Raw genomic sequence first — 17995 nt, forward strand, 5'->3', positions numbered from 1 at the left:
TTATTAGCATTATGAAAATGAGAAAATATGAGGCAGGCATGAGGCTATAAAATCAATTTTAGGATCTTACAGCCATTCTAAAGACTGCTCAAATGTTTTCTTGAAGTAATAGATGGAGAAATCTGCTTACACTAAGGGTACCATCAGCCTTATCAGTGAGCTGCTGAAAATGAAGCAAAGAAAAATCAAAAGGACATTTGTAACTAATGTAAAGTGCCTAGCCCAATGCTTGGTTTACACTACCCGGTCGGACACTACACTGTGGTGATGGCCGGTCAGAGTTAGGCAAAAGAAAAGAATGCTGTAGGAGCTTAGCAAAAGAAACTTCTGGGTCAGTGCAGATTAGTCTGAAAGTCAGGAGAATAATTTCTAAGGCTAAGAGAGACATACAAAAGGACCAGGGCCTTCCTCAGCTCTCAGCTGGGAAAATCTTCCAGAGAAGCAAGGAGGTATTATTGGCAAGGGCTATAAGAATTATTGAAATCCTTGGAAGCCAACCCCACAAGGGCCTTAGTCACAGGGCAGAACAGATGAACTGAGAGGGTAGGAAAACTGGGATGCAGAATCTAAAAAAGACAGACTCTCACTAGGCTCTGGAATGGTGCCAACACATCACTCTAGGGCTACAATTGAGCATCTTGATCTCACATTGAACCTAGCTGGGCAGACTCTGAATGCCATAAAGAGACTTCCAGCAGCAGACGCTCCTGCAACTGCATCAAAGAAATCAACTGTAGGACTGTAGATCAGGAACAAGCATCATGAAGATTTTTTTAAGATTTGATAGTGCTGTGTTTTCTCTATGTTTGTTATTTTTGCACCTCTATTTTTTCATAGTGATTAAAAGTAAAATGCTAAAAAGAAGTTCAGTATACTTGCTGTGTAGCATGGCAATGAGAGATAAGTGAATTGTCCCATTTTATAGTCAACCTAAAACATGGGTGGTAGTAATTTATAAGGGAGAGAGAATGGAGATTAAAAATCCATGGTACGAGAAGGAAGCAAGAAGTGGGTAAGAAGCTGCCTAAGAATTTATTGACCAAAAGAAGCTTAAGGAGACTTCCACATGCTTTTCCAACAATATTCTCATCCTTTTCTCAGACTAAGAATGTCACTATTTTCCAGGCCAAATAAAATGAGGTATGAAGAAACACAATATATGAGAAGCAATTAAAACCCTGAAGATGATACTTAAAGTATCTTGAAACTCAAAACATGTATTTCACCTTATGGATTTGGGAATAATGAGTGTTTCTCCCCAGTCACAAAGTTAGGAGAAGCCCCTGTTGGAAGAATTCAGCTGACCAAATTAAGACCCTCGTATAATCAGACTGAGGAACTGAGGTTATAACTTGCTAAAAGATAAACTGAGGCATGTTTTAAAAATAAAGCAGCAATAAGAAAAGATTACATACTGCCATTTGCAACAACATGGATGGATCTTGAGATAACCATGCTAAACGAAGTAAGTCAGACTAAAAAAGTTGAGAACCATACGGTCTCATTCATATGTGGGATGTAAAACTGAAAGCAGCAAACAAGACAAACCAAAACTCTTAGACACAGACAACAGTTTAGTGGTTACCAGAGGGAACGGGGGAGCGGGGAGGTAGATAAGAGTAGAGAGAGTCAAATATATGGGATGGAAGAAAATTTAACCTTGGGTGGTGAACACACAATGCCATATACAGATGACGCATTATAGAATTACACACTTGAAACCTATATAATTTTATTAACCAATGTCACCCCAATAAACTTAGTTAAAAAGTAAAAATAAATAAATAAATATAAATAAAGCTGAAAAAAAAATTAAGACTTTATTTGAGCAGAAAACCTGTCTGAATTGGGCAGGACCAAACAGTAAATGGTTAGAAATACTCCACCACCAAGAGGTGGGGGAAAGATCTTTATAGAGAAGAGGCAGAAGCAAAGCAAGGAAATTATTTGATTGGCTATAGCTTAAGTGATTACTTTATTTGGGAAAGCCTAGTTGGCTGTAATTGGTGGTCTTTAGGTTTCAAGTTCTACACCTTGAGGCATTTACAGGCTTTGGTTTGCTTATGTAGGCTGCTAAAACATTAAAGCCACCTCAGACTAATGACCTCCTTGTTTAATCAATTTAACAAAGTAAACCTAGAAACCTCTTTATTACTTTTGCTAAATGTACCTAACTAAAATGATAAAAAATAGTATACTTTTAAAAAGTCAATTATTTTTTTAAGCTTAGATTATCAATTATATATATTTACTCCAAATCAGTTTTCTCTTTCCTTAAAATTTTCCAGGATTTCTCTCCCAAATTACAATAAAACATTGCAAATTAGTTTGCAGTTTTGTTTGTTTGCTGCAGCTAGTATTATTACACTGCTGAAGAAAGGTCTTCCGGCACCCCTCCCCCACCTCCCCACTCCTCCCACTCCACCTCCTCTGTTAAACACTGTAGATTTTTACCTACTTTTCACAACACAGCTCTAATGGCTTTTTTTTTTTTTTAATTTTTCTTTGTTATACAAATTGTAAATTCATTAACAAAAAAAATCCCATCTTGACTTTAAGGAAAAACCTACAATGATCACCCTCCTTGATCTCCAAGCCACTGCACAATTCACTCTGACCCCTGAGTATACAATGCTTAAGATTCATACAACTTCAGACTAATTTATAATAATTTACAATTAGTTAAATACATTACTGGGTAGCATACAATATTAGTATCATGATATTTAAGCACCAAGAGAGAAACACTAACATTATGATTGTTGTAAATGTGTTTTATGAGATTTAGCATAAATATGACTACTTGCATAGGGAGCAACATCAGGAGAATGAATTAAAGCAAGAACCCCAGAGGTCTATCAACTCTAATGCATCTCAATTCCTTATTTCAAAATCCTGCATGAGAAAAAGGAATACAGAAATAAATACACAAAATAAATTATTTTAAAACACTTGAATATTTACTAACAGTAATGTGGGTCTTGAGCAACAGATTGTATTAGTCACCACAGGCTATGTTATACTGCAGTAACAAAGAAACATCCAAATCTCAATAGATTAACACAACAAGTTTGTTTTTTGCTTGTGCTACATGTTCAGTGCAGTTTGGTAAAGGGATTCTGTCCCATGTAGCCAGTGTTTCTGGCTAAGAATGGCTCTATCTCCTTGGGACACCAGTATCTACAGATGTGGCTTCCAGTATTGCTGAAGCAGACAGTGAGAGAGCTAGAGGGTCATGCAAGGCAGTGAGAGAGCTAGAGGGTCCTGTGCACATGTCAATTCCACTCACAGTTCACTGTACCGAAACAGTTATAAGGCCCCAGCTACTACAGAGTGGCTAAGAAGGGTAGACTTCTGTGTGCCTAGAGAGGACTAATAATTCTACCAACCACATACAGTATCAATTTCACTTAATTAATATCTCATAAGGAAAACTCTCATCTATAGATTTCTGAAAAATATCCCCTATGATGACATTTTTTAAAAACTCAGTTTTCAAAATTCCTCAACTCATTCTAGGTATTGCAAATTCTGAATTGCAATTTAATGTTTTGAATTTTTTTTTGACTTTTTAATTAAGATATTAGCATATAATAAAATCATTCATGTTAGGTATGCAGTTGGTACATTTTGGTAATGATATATAATCAGGCAACCACCACCACAATCAAGATACAGAATGATTCCCTTACCTTGCATGCTGCCGCTTTGCAATTAATCCCAACCCCTACTCCACCTCTGTCCCCAGGTAACCATTAATCTCTTTTTAGTCTATGTAATTTTGAATGCTTTGAATTTAATTTGTGGAATGTTTTATTATCCAAAAGTGAAAACTGGAAGTCTTTTATTACCTTTTGGAATTCAGACAGGTTTTTGATAAATATGCAATGCTACTTGTCATTCACAGTGTTTGCCTCATACCATTCAATTGAAGACCCTTTCATCCAAATAAATAAGATGGACGGCCCAAAGCACTTTCAGAGGGCAATATCCTCGTGATTTATTTATTTAGAATATGCCCATTGGCTTCCCTTATTACACACTTATGTCACGATGTTCCTTCCTTCTTTCTATCTAAAACACAATCAAAATTGAGCTAAGAAAAATAAATAGGGTAAGTTAGGGGGAGATCTTCCAAATTTGCTTTGGGACTTATAGAAAAACTGCTCTGTATATTGCTGACAATAGATACGAATATATCAGAGTGTGTGTGTGTGTGTGTGTGTGTGTGTGTGTGTGTGTGTGTGTGTGTGTGTGTGTGTTGGAGGATCAGTACAGGGAGCTACTACAAGTATTTATTGCATTCATGAAAATTCCCTTCCCTTGGCCCTCATCATAGAGCTGTGACAAGGGATCACAGTAAATCCAGGCTTGGGAAATGTGTCAGCCCTCCTGTCAGTGGGCACTACAACAGGAGGCTGTCAAAGCCCAAGGGACCAGGTAAGTTGCCCATCCCTTTCAAATCCAATTGTAATTTGCTCTTCCCATCTTGCATTGAGAGGAGAGGTTGTCAGGCAGGGATTTACAACAGGGCTTTGGGCATGCACAGGAGTGGCTGGTGGCTTTATATTAGGACACCGTAAAGGCAGTTGACAGGGAAATTGTTGAACCAGCACAGGTGCAAAGGGCACTAGTAACATAATGCCACTCTATGCTTCCTTGAAAGAGGGAGAAGGCCGCTGTTAGTGGCCCTTGGGAAGCCACCGACTTGGGGCAGAGAGCAAATCATGCTAGTAGAAGATTAAGGTGTGAGAAGCAGGTGTGTTCATACTATTTGCTAATACTTAAAGCATTATCTCTCAGAAATCTTCATGGAAATGATACCTTTCTGTCAGCAGTGCTGCCGATCTCACTCCATCCTGACCGAAGTATTCATCTTTTCCTTCAATGGCTCAATAAATACTTCGTGAGTACCTGCTCTCTGCCAGCAAAATCATAGAGTCGAGAAATGAGAGCCAAGTCCAGGCAAAACTGTAAATAAGTACTTTGCTTTCACCGTCACCCCCTCTTTTAGGGTCCACTCCACCTTCTCCGACCTTCACCTTTCCTGAGAACAAACACCGTAGCTCCTACTCATGAAGTGTTCTAGACTAGTGCTGTCCAAAAGACTCCAAGAATGAAAATGTTCTATTTCTGTGTTGTCCAATAGGGTAGACATTAGCCACCTGTGGCTTTGAACATTTGAAATGTAGCTAATGATACTGAGACACTGTATTTTAATTTCATTTTAATTCATTCAAATTTAAATACTCAGGTGGCTAGTGGCTATTGCATTGAACACCACTGTTGTGGACGTTTTCTATTTCTCCATCTTTGCCCCTCCCCCCAGCATTTACCTTATGTAATTTCTTCTAAGTAGCAACAAGTTAATACATTAACTTGATGCATTAAGGGGTGTTTCAATGAAGAGCCTAAATACCCTTTTAGGTACTGTATTGGGTTGGATAGCATTCCTCTGAAATTCATGCCTTCCCAGAACTTCACATTGTGATTTTATTTGGAACTAAGGTTATTAAAGAAGTAATAGGTTAAGATAAAGTTATATTACAGTGGAGCGAGCCCTTAATCTGATAAAATTAGTGTCCTTACAAGAGAAGATAAAGACACAGAGAGAACACCATATGACTACTGAAGCCAAGACGGATGCATCTACAAGCCAAAGAGCATCAAGGACAGTAAGCAACACCAGAAGCTGAGAGAAAGGCATGGAGCATTTCTCCTTTAGAGCCTTCAAAGAGAGCATGGCCGTGCTGACACCTTGATTTCAGATTTCTGGCCTCTAGAACTATGAGAGATTTAATTTTCATTGTTTTAAGCAACCCAGTTTGTGATAATATTATAGCAATTGTTACAACAACCCTAGGAAATTAATATGGGTATTTAGGTTGGCTTCGCCTGTCTCCACCCTTATGTCATTTAATAAAGGCTTTATGATCTTAAACTTGACACCAAAATTATTCATGGTGAAAAGTATAAGACCCATAGTAGAGTAATCAGCAATAAAAATACTTAAGAATAGTAAATGGTGCCTTGATAAAGTGAGAGCTTCTCATTTCTTCCCATTTAAATTTTCTTCCTAACCAGACTTTACCTCAGAAGCCTGCTTTGCATAGTCTGAGGCCTCCTTTTGAATCAAAGATGTGGCTTAAGTCTTAGAAGAAAGCCTGACTTCTGTCTGCAGCCCATTACTGACCTAAAGCTGTGATGACTGCATTAAGAAAATAAAGCATTATTCATCCAGAGAAAAAGCATGACAGGTAATGATGTATAATTCATAAAATGTAACATTCCTAAAACATCTTTCCTAAACTCATGGAAACACATACACACATACGTGTGTGGGTATTATGTGTCAGCACAAGCGTGTATATAATGTGGACCTGTGTGAGTATATAATGTCTGTGCACATCACGGAAGTGAAATCCATTTTCCCCAGATGACCAGGTGTTCTTCAGGAAAGCTGGAATCCCATCAATGACTCCCTAAGAGTGAACCACAGGCTTGCCTCTCAGAGACAGGCTTTCCTAAGTTAAGTATACATTGAAGTCGACCTTGAGAACACTATCAAGATGAACTAGAATCAGTCGGAAGGTTGGTCAAGGGCCCCAAAATCCACAGTTCTGCATCCAACCACCACCTCTGTTGATGAGGCCAAAAATTTAGAGCAAACCCATATCCAACACACCATAATCTACTCCTCTCCCATGGAGCCTAGAATGGTTTCCATTAACATATTTTGCTGCTACAATATTCAGTCAGATATGTCCATTTTACAGGTTTTAAACATGCAGGGAATGCGAAGTATTTTATGGACAAGTATTTTACCTCAGAAAGATCTCAGGAGCTAGTAGTGCCTGGCCCTTTCGATCCACTCAAGTAAACAGACCCCATGAGAGAAACTATAGGGATTTACCAGAACCCAGACAAGGAGGTCGAGGAAGCCACTGTAGACCTCTCTCTCAAGGGGCCACACTCTGGATAAAGCAACAGCTGTTTTTATTTATTCAGGTATAATCGAGGGAGGCAATGAAGGAAGGAAAGGCTTTTCCTGTGGCAGGAAAGACCTTATTAAACCATAACGGATGGAAAACAAGAAAGATTGCAGAGAATGCCACTGCATCTCAGAGGGTTTCATGGCGTTCCCATAAATTTCACTGATGACATTGATCCCAGTCTTGGAGCAAACCTTTGTGGTGGCTGCTCTGTTAGGCTTCAGTGGATTCCTACTCTTTTCCAGAAAGCTGCATATCAGCTATAAATTGTTATTGATAAATGGTGGAACCCAATTCTAGTGTTTTCAGAACTTACACAGCCTAAAAACACCCCACAAATGATAAAGACCAAAAAAGGAGAGACAACCTGACAAGTGTATTCACATCTACTGAGAGCCTGACAAGCAGCAGGGTATTTCAGCCTCCCAGGGGACACTGACACAGCTGATACACACTGGCCCTATGCAGTGCTTTTATTTCAAACCTCTGATAACCATCAGCACACTCTACAGGGGAACTTGGCCTTTGTTACTTGTCTGCTTTTTGTGGGTTTCAGAGGACAAGGGGCTTTTATCAGAGTCTTATTGCCGATCTGCCTCTAACCTGAAGAGAGATTTTTCAAGACAACAACAGTATGGTAGACTGAGAAAGACCTACAATTAGAGTTGGAGGTGTGGGTGTCTGATGGAGAAAGATATGAAGAAAGTGAATACAGGGTAAACGTTGCATTTCCTAGGTGGCCCTGATTTTTATTCAGAAGACGTTGTCTATCGATTCTGTATAAAGTTAGAGCAACTTTTATTTTATTGTGTGTGACTAAGATATGTAAGGCTCCTTTAATGCATGTTTTAAAATGATGATTGCGTGATCCAAAAGAGAAGCAACGCACTCCCAATAGGTGGAATCCCGTGCAGAGGGTAGAAGACTGCACTTGTGTGCTGTGTTTATTTAGCAGGACTCTGGTCAACATTCTGCTTTGATAGTTTTTCTTTACCTACTGAGGCTTTGGCTGTGAATTAGGCATTTGGCCCATGAAGTCTTATTTTCCAAAAAATATACCCTATTTCTCAAATCCACATGAGGGGCACATTTTAAAAAGTCAGGAAATTCAGAAATTCCCCATTTCCATTACTTAGATTTGTTTAAGTACCACTCTTCCCTAAAACCATTTAATTCTCATTGTAAATCTAAAGCAGAGATTAGAAAATGATGGGATCATGTAATATATTTACGGCTGAACTATTTTAGTGCTTAAAATGTGGTAAGGCGCACAACCAATATAGTACAATGTGTATTAAAATGTATTTTTTAATCTTTTTATTGGGTAGACTCTTATATATGGTAATATAAATAATAATAGAATGCATTTGGAATTTCCCATTTGCTGAGAAAAATACTAGTAACTGTCATTTCGTTTCCTAAAAAATGTGAATTTGGAATTTGACTTCCAGAATGTTTTAATATATCATGTAATGTTCTATTACTCTTAACTTGGCATTTCAAAAAGTAATAGAGTACCTAAGATCTTCTTAATAAGCATCTCAATTATTTATTAAGATTAATGGAGTGCATGCATAGCTTAAGCACAAAATTGCAATTACTTAGTATACTTAAATTTATGATTGTACCATATTAGAAAGCAGAATAATCACAAGTTGAGCACCACAACTTAAAAATGTAAGGAATAATATATTAACAGTCCATTACACAAATAACTAGGGAGTAGTATAAATAGTGGTTAATAGCTAAATTTCCTATACCAGCGATATCCAGATTCAAGCCTTTATTCTGCCACCTAGTGGCTTTGTGATAGAGTCTCGGTTTTCTAAATCCATAAAATGGGGATTCTCATAGGTTGCAATGTGTGTGTGAACCAAATAAGAGTCCATGTAATATATTTATTGTAGTGTACAGCACATAGTAAATCCTTAGCATTTGGTAGCTATCATTTTTAATAATATTTATGACAAAACATAACATATAGTGTTTCTAGGCAGACAAACTAAACAAACTTCAGGGACCAGTGGGTGATAAAACAAATAAACACCTCATTCTGAATCAGTGGAAGCTACAGAAGTGAGGAATGACCAACTATGGTGGAATGCATGCAAACTGGACCATTGGAGGGTCAGAGCTAAACTGATAAATAATAGTCTGTGCCAAATTTTTACCCTTCAAACCACTTAGGTTTTAGCAAACATTTTCAAAATTCAGTGAAGGTGTTTTGTTGCAATTGACAAAGTAAAGCACATGTTGGAACCCAGTTTTTTCCTTCACTCTTAATAAAGGGAACATGGCTCCACGGCCTCTCAGACAACAGTGCACTATCTTTGGGAGATGTTGAACAAAGTTGGATAAGAAATATCTTAGCTAAAAATGCTGACTGGTTTTCAAATAGGAGTCACTTCGATAAAGAAAGTTACAAGCACAAATAGTTTTTTTAAGCATATCCAAGCAACCTTACAGTTATTACATAACCTTAGAAACTGTTCATGCAATGGTTACCAACTACTTCTTGAAGCCAACCCAGCAAACATTTTCAGTCCTGATTGCCTGACCTCAATACGGCATTTAATATACACTATTTATGTAACACTGCTATTTGCTCCAACTCTGCTTTCTCAATCTTCTTCAATGAATCCCCTTATCATTAGTATGGCTGTTATTTCTCAGGATTTTGTCCTCTGCCTGAATTTTATTACTAATACTGTCCCAGGGAAATCTTAGCCACACCGATCTCTTTGATTTATACCTGTATGCTGACAAGTCTCGAATATATAATTCCTTCTCCCAAACTCCATAGACCAATTTCTAAGTTTCTTTGGACCTCTATATCTAGCACACTGGCACTAAATGAAAAAATATTCTCTCATTATCATTAATGATGAGTTTATTATCTAGCATATTGTTATGGAATGATCAAACTTTGAGGACAGGGTTGACTATGGTCAACAAGCATTTCCCTAACAATTAGCCATAGATGAGGCAAGTCTCTCAGACAAGAAACCAGCATTAAGAGTCAATTTGAAATTTTCTCTTGTCTTGGACAAGAAAAAAAGGACAATATTGCCAAGAACCAGTTCTGGATTGGTGGAAATTACAATGGGGCCTACCAGGTGAAAACAAGTTAGCAGATAGAAACCAAGATGTCAGGAAAAACTTAAGTAAAGTTTCACCTGCTCTCTATGGCTAGAGACAAGGTATATATTGAGGCAAAAATCTAAGGCTTGGGAACAAGTTTGCTATGATGGGGTCAAAAGCCTTTCTTTTTAATATCAATTTCTTAAATTCTGTTTTCCTTTTGTGATTGAGATCTAGTGACCCTAATTTTGAAAACAAAGGCTTTGTCATCTTAGTTAGAGGTAACCAAGTATAAGGGTTTGTTTATGTATGGATAGTAGATTTTATAGGAGTCTTTGGCCCAGAGGTGACAGAGAGGGTCGGCATGAGAAAACTCTATGAGGTCAAGTTAGATCCATCAGAAGGTCAATCTCATGAGAAGTAAAACTCAGGATCAAGTCAGGGCCATTTGGTGAGCAGCTACTGTGTACCTGCATTTTCCTTCCAGTTCTCATATCTGCTAAAGACACGGAGAATTTGGGGTTTGAGTTTCATTAAGGAGCCTATTCCTTTACATCTAATATTCAACAAATCCAAAAGAGAATTTATTTATTGCTGCTGGTTATCAATTTCCACCCCCAAATCTGTGTTTTACGTCTCTGTTGGTACTGTTATGTGACTTCTCTGAATGTTTCCTCATTCGTAAAATTGTGGTGCCAATACTTACTTGACCTAGCTACTTCTAAGGTTGGGCCTTAATCTGTGTTCTTTTAACCATGTCACTCCAGTGCTTTCGAAAACAACAATCTAGTTGAAATAGATATTCTTCATATGGTTTTTCAAGGACTCCTAAAAGTTTTCCAGCTCTGTCTGTCCACTCTATTCTACCATTATATAACATTGAACAATCTTGTTATTTTTATTCTCTTTGCATGCATTCTGTCCATCTGTGTTTCTATCCAACTGTCATGAAACAGAAAACTGTATCTGTTCCTTTAAATATAGCTTTCTGTTCACATGGTCTTGATAAATTAGTGTTGACTGACTCTCTTCTGGTCTTTTTTTTAAAGTTCAAATGCTTAATTACAAAGTATTTAAAGATAGGATTCATCTAACCTTATATACATCACCAACCATCCTCTTATTTACTCAAAATAAATTTAAAAATTCATAACATTTCTGTATTTGTGCCTTCATCTATCATATGGACCTAAAATATTTTTTAATTCTCTAATAAGTTGCTAAGAGAGAGTTATCTAGAATTCACAAGTCATTTTGTGGGCTCTAGATAAGGAGAGATAGTCTATAAATTTAAATACTACAAAGCATTGTCTTGTTGTTGTGATTATAGCTAAATTAGCTTTTGTATTTGTGCTCAAAATGCCATGTAAAACATACAAAGAGAGCAAAGCGACTCTCTTCTATGAGTGCATAATATGACTTGCTTATTAAAAGAAAACCCAGCAAATAGAGGACGTTCCCTTATCCCTTCAGAACCTTTCATCTATACTGTGCCAGAATACTCAGGCACATACACACAAACAGTATTGATTTCCAGAATTTCTCCATGGGATGCCAAAAATAATAAACAAAAAATAAATCAAAAGCAACAGCCTCCTTCCATTAAGTATTAAATATCTTCTCCATGAAGTTAGGACAAATAGAGATGTATATAGAGAGCCAAGGAAACATAAATCTAGTGTTGTAGTGATCGATTTCTGCCTTGTTCCTTTAGTTCTAGTAAATAATGATCTTCAGATCTTTCATGGTGGCACTATAGTAGAAGTCAGCTCCAAGACCCCTAGAAGTGTTTCACCTTCAATAGAGCCAATGGTGTTTCTTCCTCTCCATAATCATTCCACTCACTCATTATTTGTTGCAGAGTAGAAACGACACTTGGCAGGTCAGAAGAAATTTACAAAGGATATTAACTTTAAGAGCTTTCAGTATGGTCACATATGTGGTTAATAAAACATTTTCTGTTACTCTATGTTAAACCAAAAAGAAAATATCTCTAGAAAATATGGTCCCTGTATATTACCATTAAGTTACTAAAAAGGAAAATAAACTCTTGATATTGATTACTAGAAAAATAATTTTAAAAATCTTAAATATTAAATAGACCTGATTAGACCTGAGGCTCAGCCCAAGCTGAAAAACCTCAGTTAATGACATAAAAAAAGGGGAAAAATTAATCTGCTTAGATATGTGCATTCAGTAAGCAAAACCATTACTGCAATTTTATACAGTTCCTCCACATTCCTTCCCATTGGACATTTCTCAGCAAAATTCATAAGATGATGCATAACCAAGCCAGATCATTAGATCTTAGAGCACATAGGAAGATGTCAATTTATTTATATGATAAACAATCGAAGCTGAATTTTGAATCTGGCACTTAATTATCTCTATGCCTTAAAAAAAAATCATGTAACCTTTCTATATAATGAGGTAACATAGAAATATGGATGGAAAGTAATAGATAACTGTCAAGCATTTAAATCATGTGGTTTATGCATCTTAGTTTGAAACCAACGTGCTTAAGGAATTCCAAGAGGGAGAGAGAGAACGTAATGTGAAACAGAGATTAAGAATTGATCCAGAGTAAAATTTCATAGGGCAAAAATAAATCCTGTAATTTAAATCTTTTCTCTTTATTTTATTTTTTTCTCATTATGATGATGAGGAGGAGGAGAAGGAGGAGGAGGAGAAGGAGTTGTCGTATTTCCAAAAGCAAAATTCTAAGGAGGTTGGCATTCATGTACTCAGTGGCCTAGTCACCAAAGCTCATATATATCTTAATAAACCCAATTACTTCAATGAATTATTCTAAGCAAGAGTCATGCTTTGTTCTAGCCACTCAGGATATACACCTTTTATAAAGGGCTATGTTTCTTTGACATAGAGATGTAAGATCTGAGTTTTTGTAAGACCTTGTAGGTGGATGTCAAAAATAAAATAAATGTTGAATGAATCTTATAGAGAAATCAATTGTGTCAACCACAGATTTTCTGGGTCAGCAGGTTGGATGTAATAGAAGTAGTGACAGATGCCTAGGATGATGACTCTTGTAGTCTCCAATCAAGCCAGTCAAAAACACAGTGTTTAAAAGAAATGGATACCCTACAACCAAAGAGGATAAAAGAAACTTCTTTGTGTTTCATGTGATTAATTAAATGTGTGATGCCATTAATTCATTCCTCTAACATTCCTCCCCCTGCAAAATTATACCCAATTACACCCATCACCTCTGGGTAACTGTGCCATAAACTCTACTAAAGCCCATGGATGGACTCGATGATATATTAATACAACCTTACAGTTCTTTAGGTGAGGATTTTTTTCTTTTAATGAAATCTTGATATCTGTGCCCCACACCCCCACTTTAACCCAATGGTCATCATATGAAAGAGATGCTACCAGTGACAATTCGATTTGCTTTATTAAGAATTTGCAAATGTAGGCAAAGTCAACTGGGAATGACGCATCCTTTACACAACTTTTACATTAAGAAGAAGTAAGCTCTATTGGATTACTATCTCAGAAGCAAGAACAGTAAAAACTAAAAATGACATGTTACCTAATCATTACTTTGACAATAATTGTCACAAACAGAATTTCTTTATAGATTTTGGATGTAGACTTTGAAGCAAAAAAGACTAAGATGCTGTGTTGGCCTGAGCTAAAAGGATTTTTAAAAATTTAATCTTAAAGAAAAGATCCTGAGATACAGGCTAAAAGAGTTTATAAAGGTCATAAAAAAATTAACTTATCTTGCTGACTGAAGCTTTTTTAATGCACTCTAAGTTACAAAGAAATCGTATGTGGAGGCTTTAGGCCAATGGTCTACTATATTTTTCCCTCATTAGTAAAGACAGCAAAAATCTGCATTGGGATTTTTACCACCGCAATCATCTCTGATTCATTAGTCTTCATGATTGAATATGAGTAGAGCATGGAGCCAGTGGTGTAGGAATATGTTGTACTTATCTCATTTGCTCACACTGCAGTTCAGCAAGCAGCCAGAATTGTGAGTGGAAATGGGCCTGCTGCTGGGGCTAAACATCGTTAAAGAGTCAGATGGACTTCTGTCAGGCCCATCTGAAAGAAACGAATATAATAAAAGGTCTTTAAGGCAAAGGTGATTACTTTTGTAAAGCAAAATGCATACCTCTTTTGATATGTAGCAGGAAAACAAAATGGGAGAGGCCTCTGCAAATGTCATTGGGAAGGACTGGAGTTCATAAATATGATTTAGATCCAGAAAACCCAAGTGAAAGGAACTTCACCTGTGAACGTGAGCTCCCTCAACCATAAATTAGGGATAATAAACTGTCCCTGCTTACCTCATAGGGAGTTATATGACAAAGATGAAATGATATATTTGAAAACATTTTATTATGATCAAGCTCCATATCATGTTGGGTATTATCCTCATATTGACTAAGAGATAGATATATAAATATAGTTGCACCTTAATTTAAATTTAACCCAGTAGACATAGAAAGAATTTTCTAAAATCAGGGGCCATATCTTACCTTTTATCTCCTTAAAGTCAACAGTGCCAGGCACATAGCAGATGCTTAATAATTTTTTTTTTACATGAATGGATGATAATCACTATATAAACAGATTAACATTAAGAATCCTTTAAGTAAAAAAACAGTCTCTTCTAAAGTTAAAATTTGGTTTTAAAAATCTGTCTACCTGATTTACATTTAGGGAGGGATAATAGCACAAGTGGAAAAACATGAATGAAAGTCAGATGGCCTGAGTCTGAGGCCCAAATCTACCCTGTATTAGCCGACATATATTACTCAATCTTTTTCCTCTTTTGTAATTACAGAGGTAATAATAGTATCAAACTCCACCGTTGATGTTAGGAGTAAGAGCTCAGCCATGCAAAGTGTATAACACAGCGCCTGGGTAATGGTAGATTCTTAATAAAAGTTGTGATTGCATTTGTTGTCTTTCTTGATATTGTTGTTACTATTGTTATTCAATTCATCATCATTAAAAAGTGGGTGTCAGCAGAGGTAGAGTTTCCCAGACAATTTAATGAATTAGTCAACCAGACTGGATGTTTGACATCATACTGACACTCTCTGAGGCTTCTCAAGATGAGAGGCTGGCTTTAATTGCTGTCACTTAGCTCCTTCTTAGGACTGACAAGCAAAGGGCCAATGAATACTTGTCAGGCCTATTAAAAAAAAATGCTTGTAAGATTTGATTTTTTTTTAACCCTGCTGCACTACTGTTTAGGCATTTCCCCTCGTGCTAAAGTTTTCCCTTTGCTGGAATTTTGATTTGACTGACTTCCTCAACTTAAATTATTTTTCAAATTAAAAAATTTCCAATAAGCCAACCTATAACAAGGAGGTCATGTGGGGTGCTTCTCTGAAGTAAATTGCATTCTTCTCATTTGTATTCATAACAAGATCCCCTAACAATTGAGGATATTACATAGCTGGACATCAGAAAGTAATTTTTGTTAATAAGAAAATCTAGCATCCTTTGCTTAGCAGCTTTTTTGGTTAAAGATCTTGCTAGGGTTTTTATTCACTTTGGCTAAACTTTGTGATTGGATTAGAGGTTCATGGAATCCTTATTATTTATTACAACTTGTTCCACATAAGGGTCACTCTTTTCTACACTTTTTAATCATGATGATGACAGTTGAGAATTGATATTCTGCACTATTGTGTACTGTCGAATGCATAACAAATACCTTAATCAGGCTTAAATAGCTCAAGAACCACAACTATTTATTGCAGGTCAGAGGCAAATTTCTGGAGATGGCAAGTGGAAATGTGAGTACATTGATTTCAATATTCCTTCCCCCAAATGATATCGCCTAATTTGATCAAACAGTTGCTTCATTTCATATGTAACCATGTCTCTTTTCCAGTAGCCATAACCTAGAGCCAATAATTTAGTCAGATGCATTAACCAGAATTAACAACCAGATTATACTAGATATTTTACTGGTTTAATCAATTTACAAAGTCAGAAACTTGGCAGACAAATTAAATATATCCCATTTCCTTAACAGGCTGAAGAATCTTAGCAAAGAACAAGGACCTTTGCAGCATTTGTTTAGTGATAAACTCTTCAACGGTAGCATTTGTTTTTCTTCTTTCTCTGATTTCTAAGAGCAGAAAAGAAATTTTCAAAATAGAGTCTTCATTCCTTTCATAGTTACTATTTCTGGGGTACGTATGATTCCTCTCAAACTAAGAATACCATTCTTTAAAGCTGGTACATGTCAAATTTTTAAAATGGGATCATAATAATCGTAAAGAATCACTTTTTGTTTTCCATTAAAATCAGCTTATTTCAAATTCAGAAGGCAGTGATAATAGGCAGCATATTGTACATTGCCTGTGAATAGGATCAACTACAATCAAGACTATTTCAAAACTAAAAGAGTGCTTGTTTGCTCCTTAACAGTTTTAAAGCAAATGCTCTGAGTATGTTCTAGGCATGCCAAGGTAGGAGGGCATTTATTTCCACAGCAGGAGCCCTGTGGCAACACTCAGTTGCTCTGACTTCACATTTATAATGCTAAATGACCGACGCACAGTTAATCACTTGGCCTGAGAGAAGATGTGGGGGGATGCACTCATTTTCTCTGTATGAGTATTGACAGGCTGGCTTAGAGATCAGCCTGCTTGGTGTTTCAGTCAATTAGAAAACACCTTATCCATGAAGGAGACTGACTGTACTTTCAAAATAAACTTAGGCTGGACTAGATGCTTTCCTATTTCAATACAAATCTTTAAATCAGGATCAACAAGGTCAATGTACCTGAAATTATCCATTTGTTCTATTCGGGACATGCTAAACTATGGCTCCCTGTTATAATTTCAAAAAATATTAGTGCAATCATCAGAATGACAAATGCCAATAACTTTTATGTTAATTTTATAACCACAGCAACCATTTAGGAGCATGTTATTTCTTTTTTCTTCCAACTCAGCATAAGTCACTCAACTTTACCCAAATTACTGGGTGAAATGGGGAGTCTACAATAACAGATGCTCTTAAATTACATTTTGAGCTCAGGTAAAAGATATTGAGCAACTACATTACATTGTTTTTTAAGGCATTGATCTTTGCAAGATTAAGGAAAAAATAATATAAAAGGTTTTTTGAGGTTTTAATGTTAACTTCTAAGATTTTTCTGTTCACTTAAAACCTCAGACAGTTTTCCTTGACCCTCGTAGGATTCCCTGGCTAGGTCTGAAAAAGTAAACTTGACAAAGACAGATTAATAGGAAAAAAGCATGCACATTTATTTAATATAAGTTATACGAGAGACTTCAGTAGGAAATAGAGACCCAAAGAAACAGACCTGAGTATTTTATGCTAGGTTTAATGAGGAGTGTAGAGTCATGGAGGAATATGAGAGGTTAAGGTAGTAACTGGGTTAATGTAGTTAGTGTTAGTATAGTAACTGGGAAAACTTGGCAAGGGCTGTTTGTTAGGGTTCTTCCCAGCATCCCTTTGTCTTGGGAGATAAGAATGCTCCTTTCCTCCAGGTCTAGGGAGGGCTCCCCTCACATTAGGGTTGTATGGTCTGTTTCAGAACAGAAGGGGGAGGTCAAAGTGACCTTTCTGCTTCTGCCATGTTCTCAAACTTAAATAGTCCATATGCTAAAGTGCCATATTTTGGGGTAGCCTCCTGCACCCTGTCAACCCTCTCCTATTGCTCATCAATCTGTTCTCAAGTCTTGTACCTTCTACTTGTATAATACTCTGTCACTTCTTGTCTATTCCCACTGCTACTCTTTTGGTTTAGGCCTTCATCATTTCTCTCTGGAGCTAACCGGTCTCTTTAATACCAGACTTTCTGCTCTTTAATCTATTTTATATGCTATGGCCACATTAATCTTCCTAAAGCATAGATTAGATCATGTAATTTCCTCGTTCAAAAATCTTTA

This window comes from Pteropus alecto, unplaced genomic scaffold (genome assembly GCF_000325575.1).
Source record: "Pteropus alecto unplaced genomic scaffold, ASM32557v1 scaffold161, whole genome shotgun sequence".
NCBI lineage: Eukaryota > Metazoa > Chordata > Mammalia > Chiroptera > Pteropodidae > Pteropus > Pteropus alecto.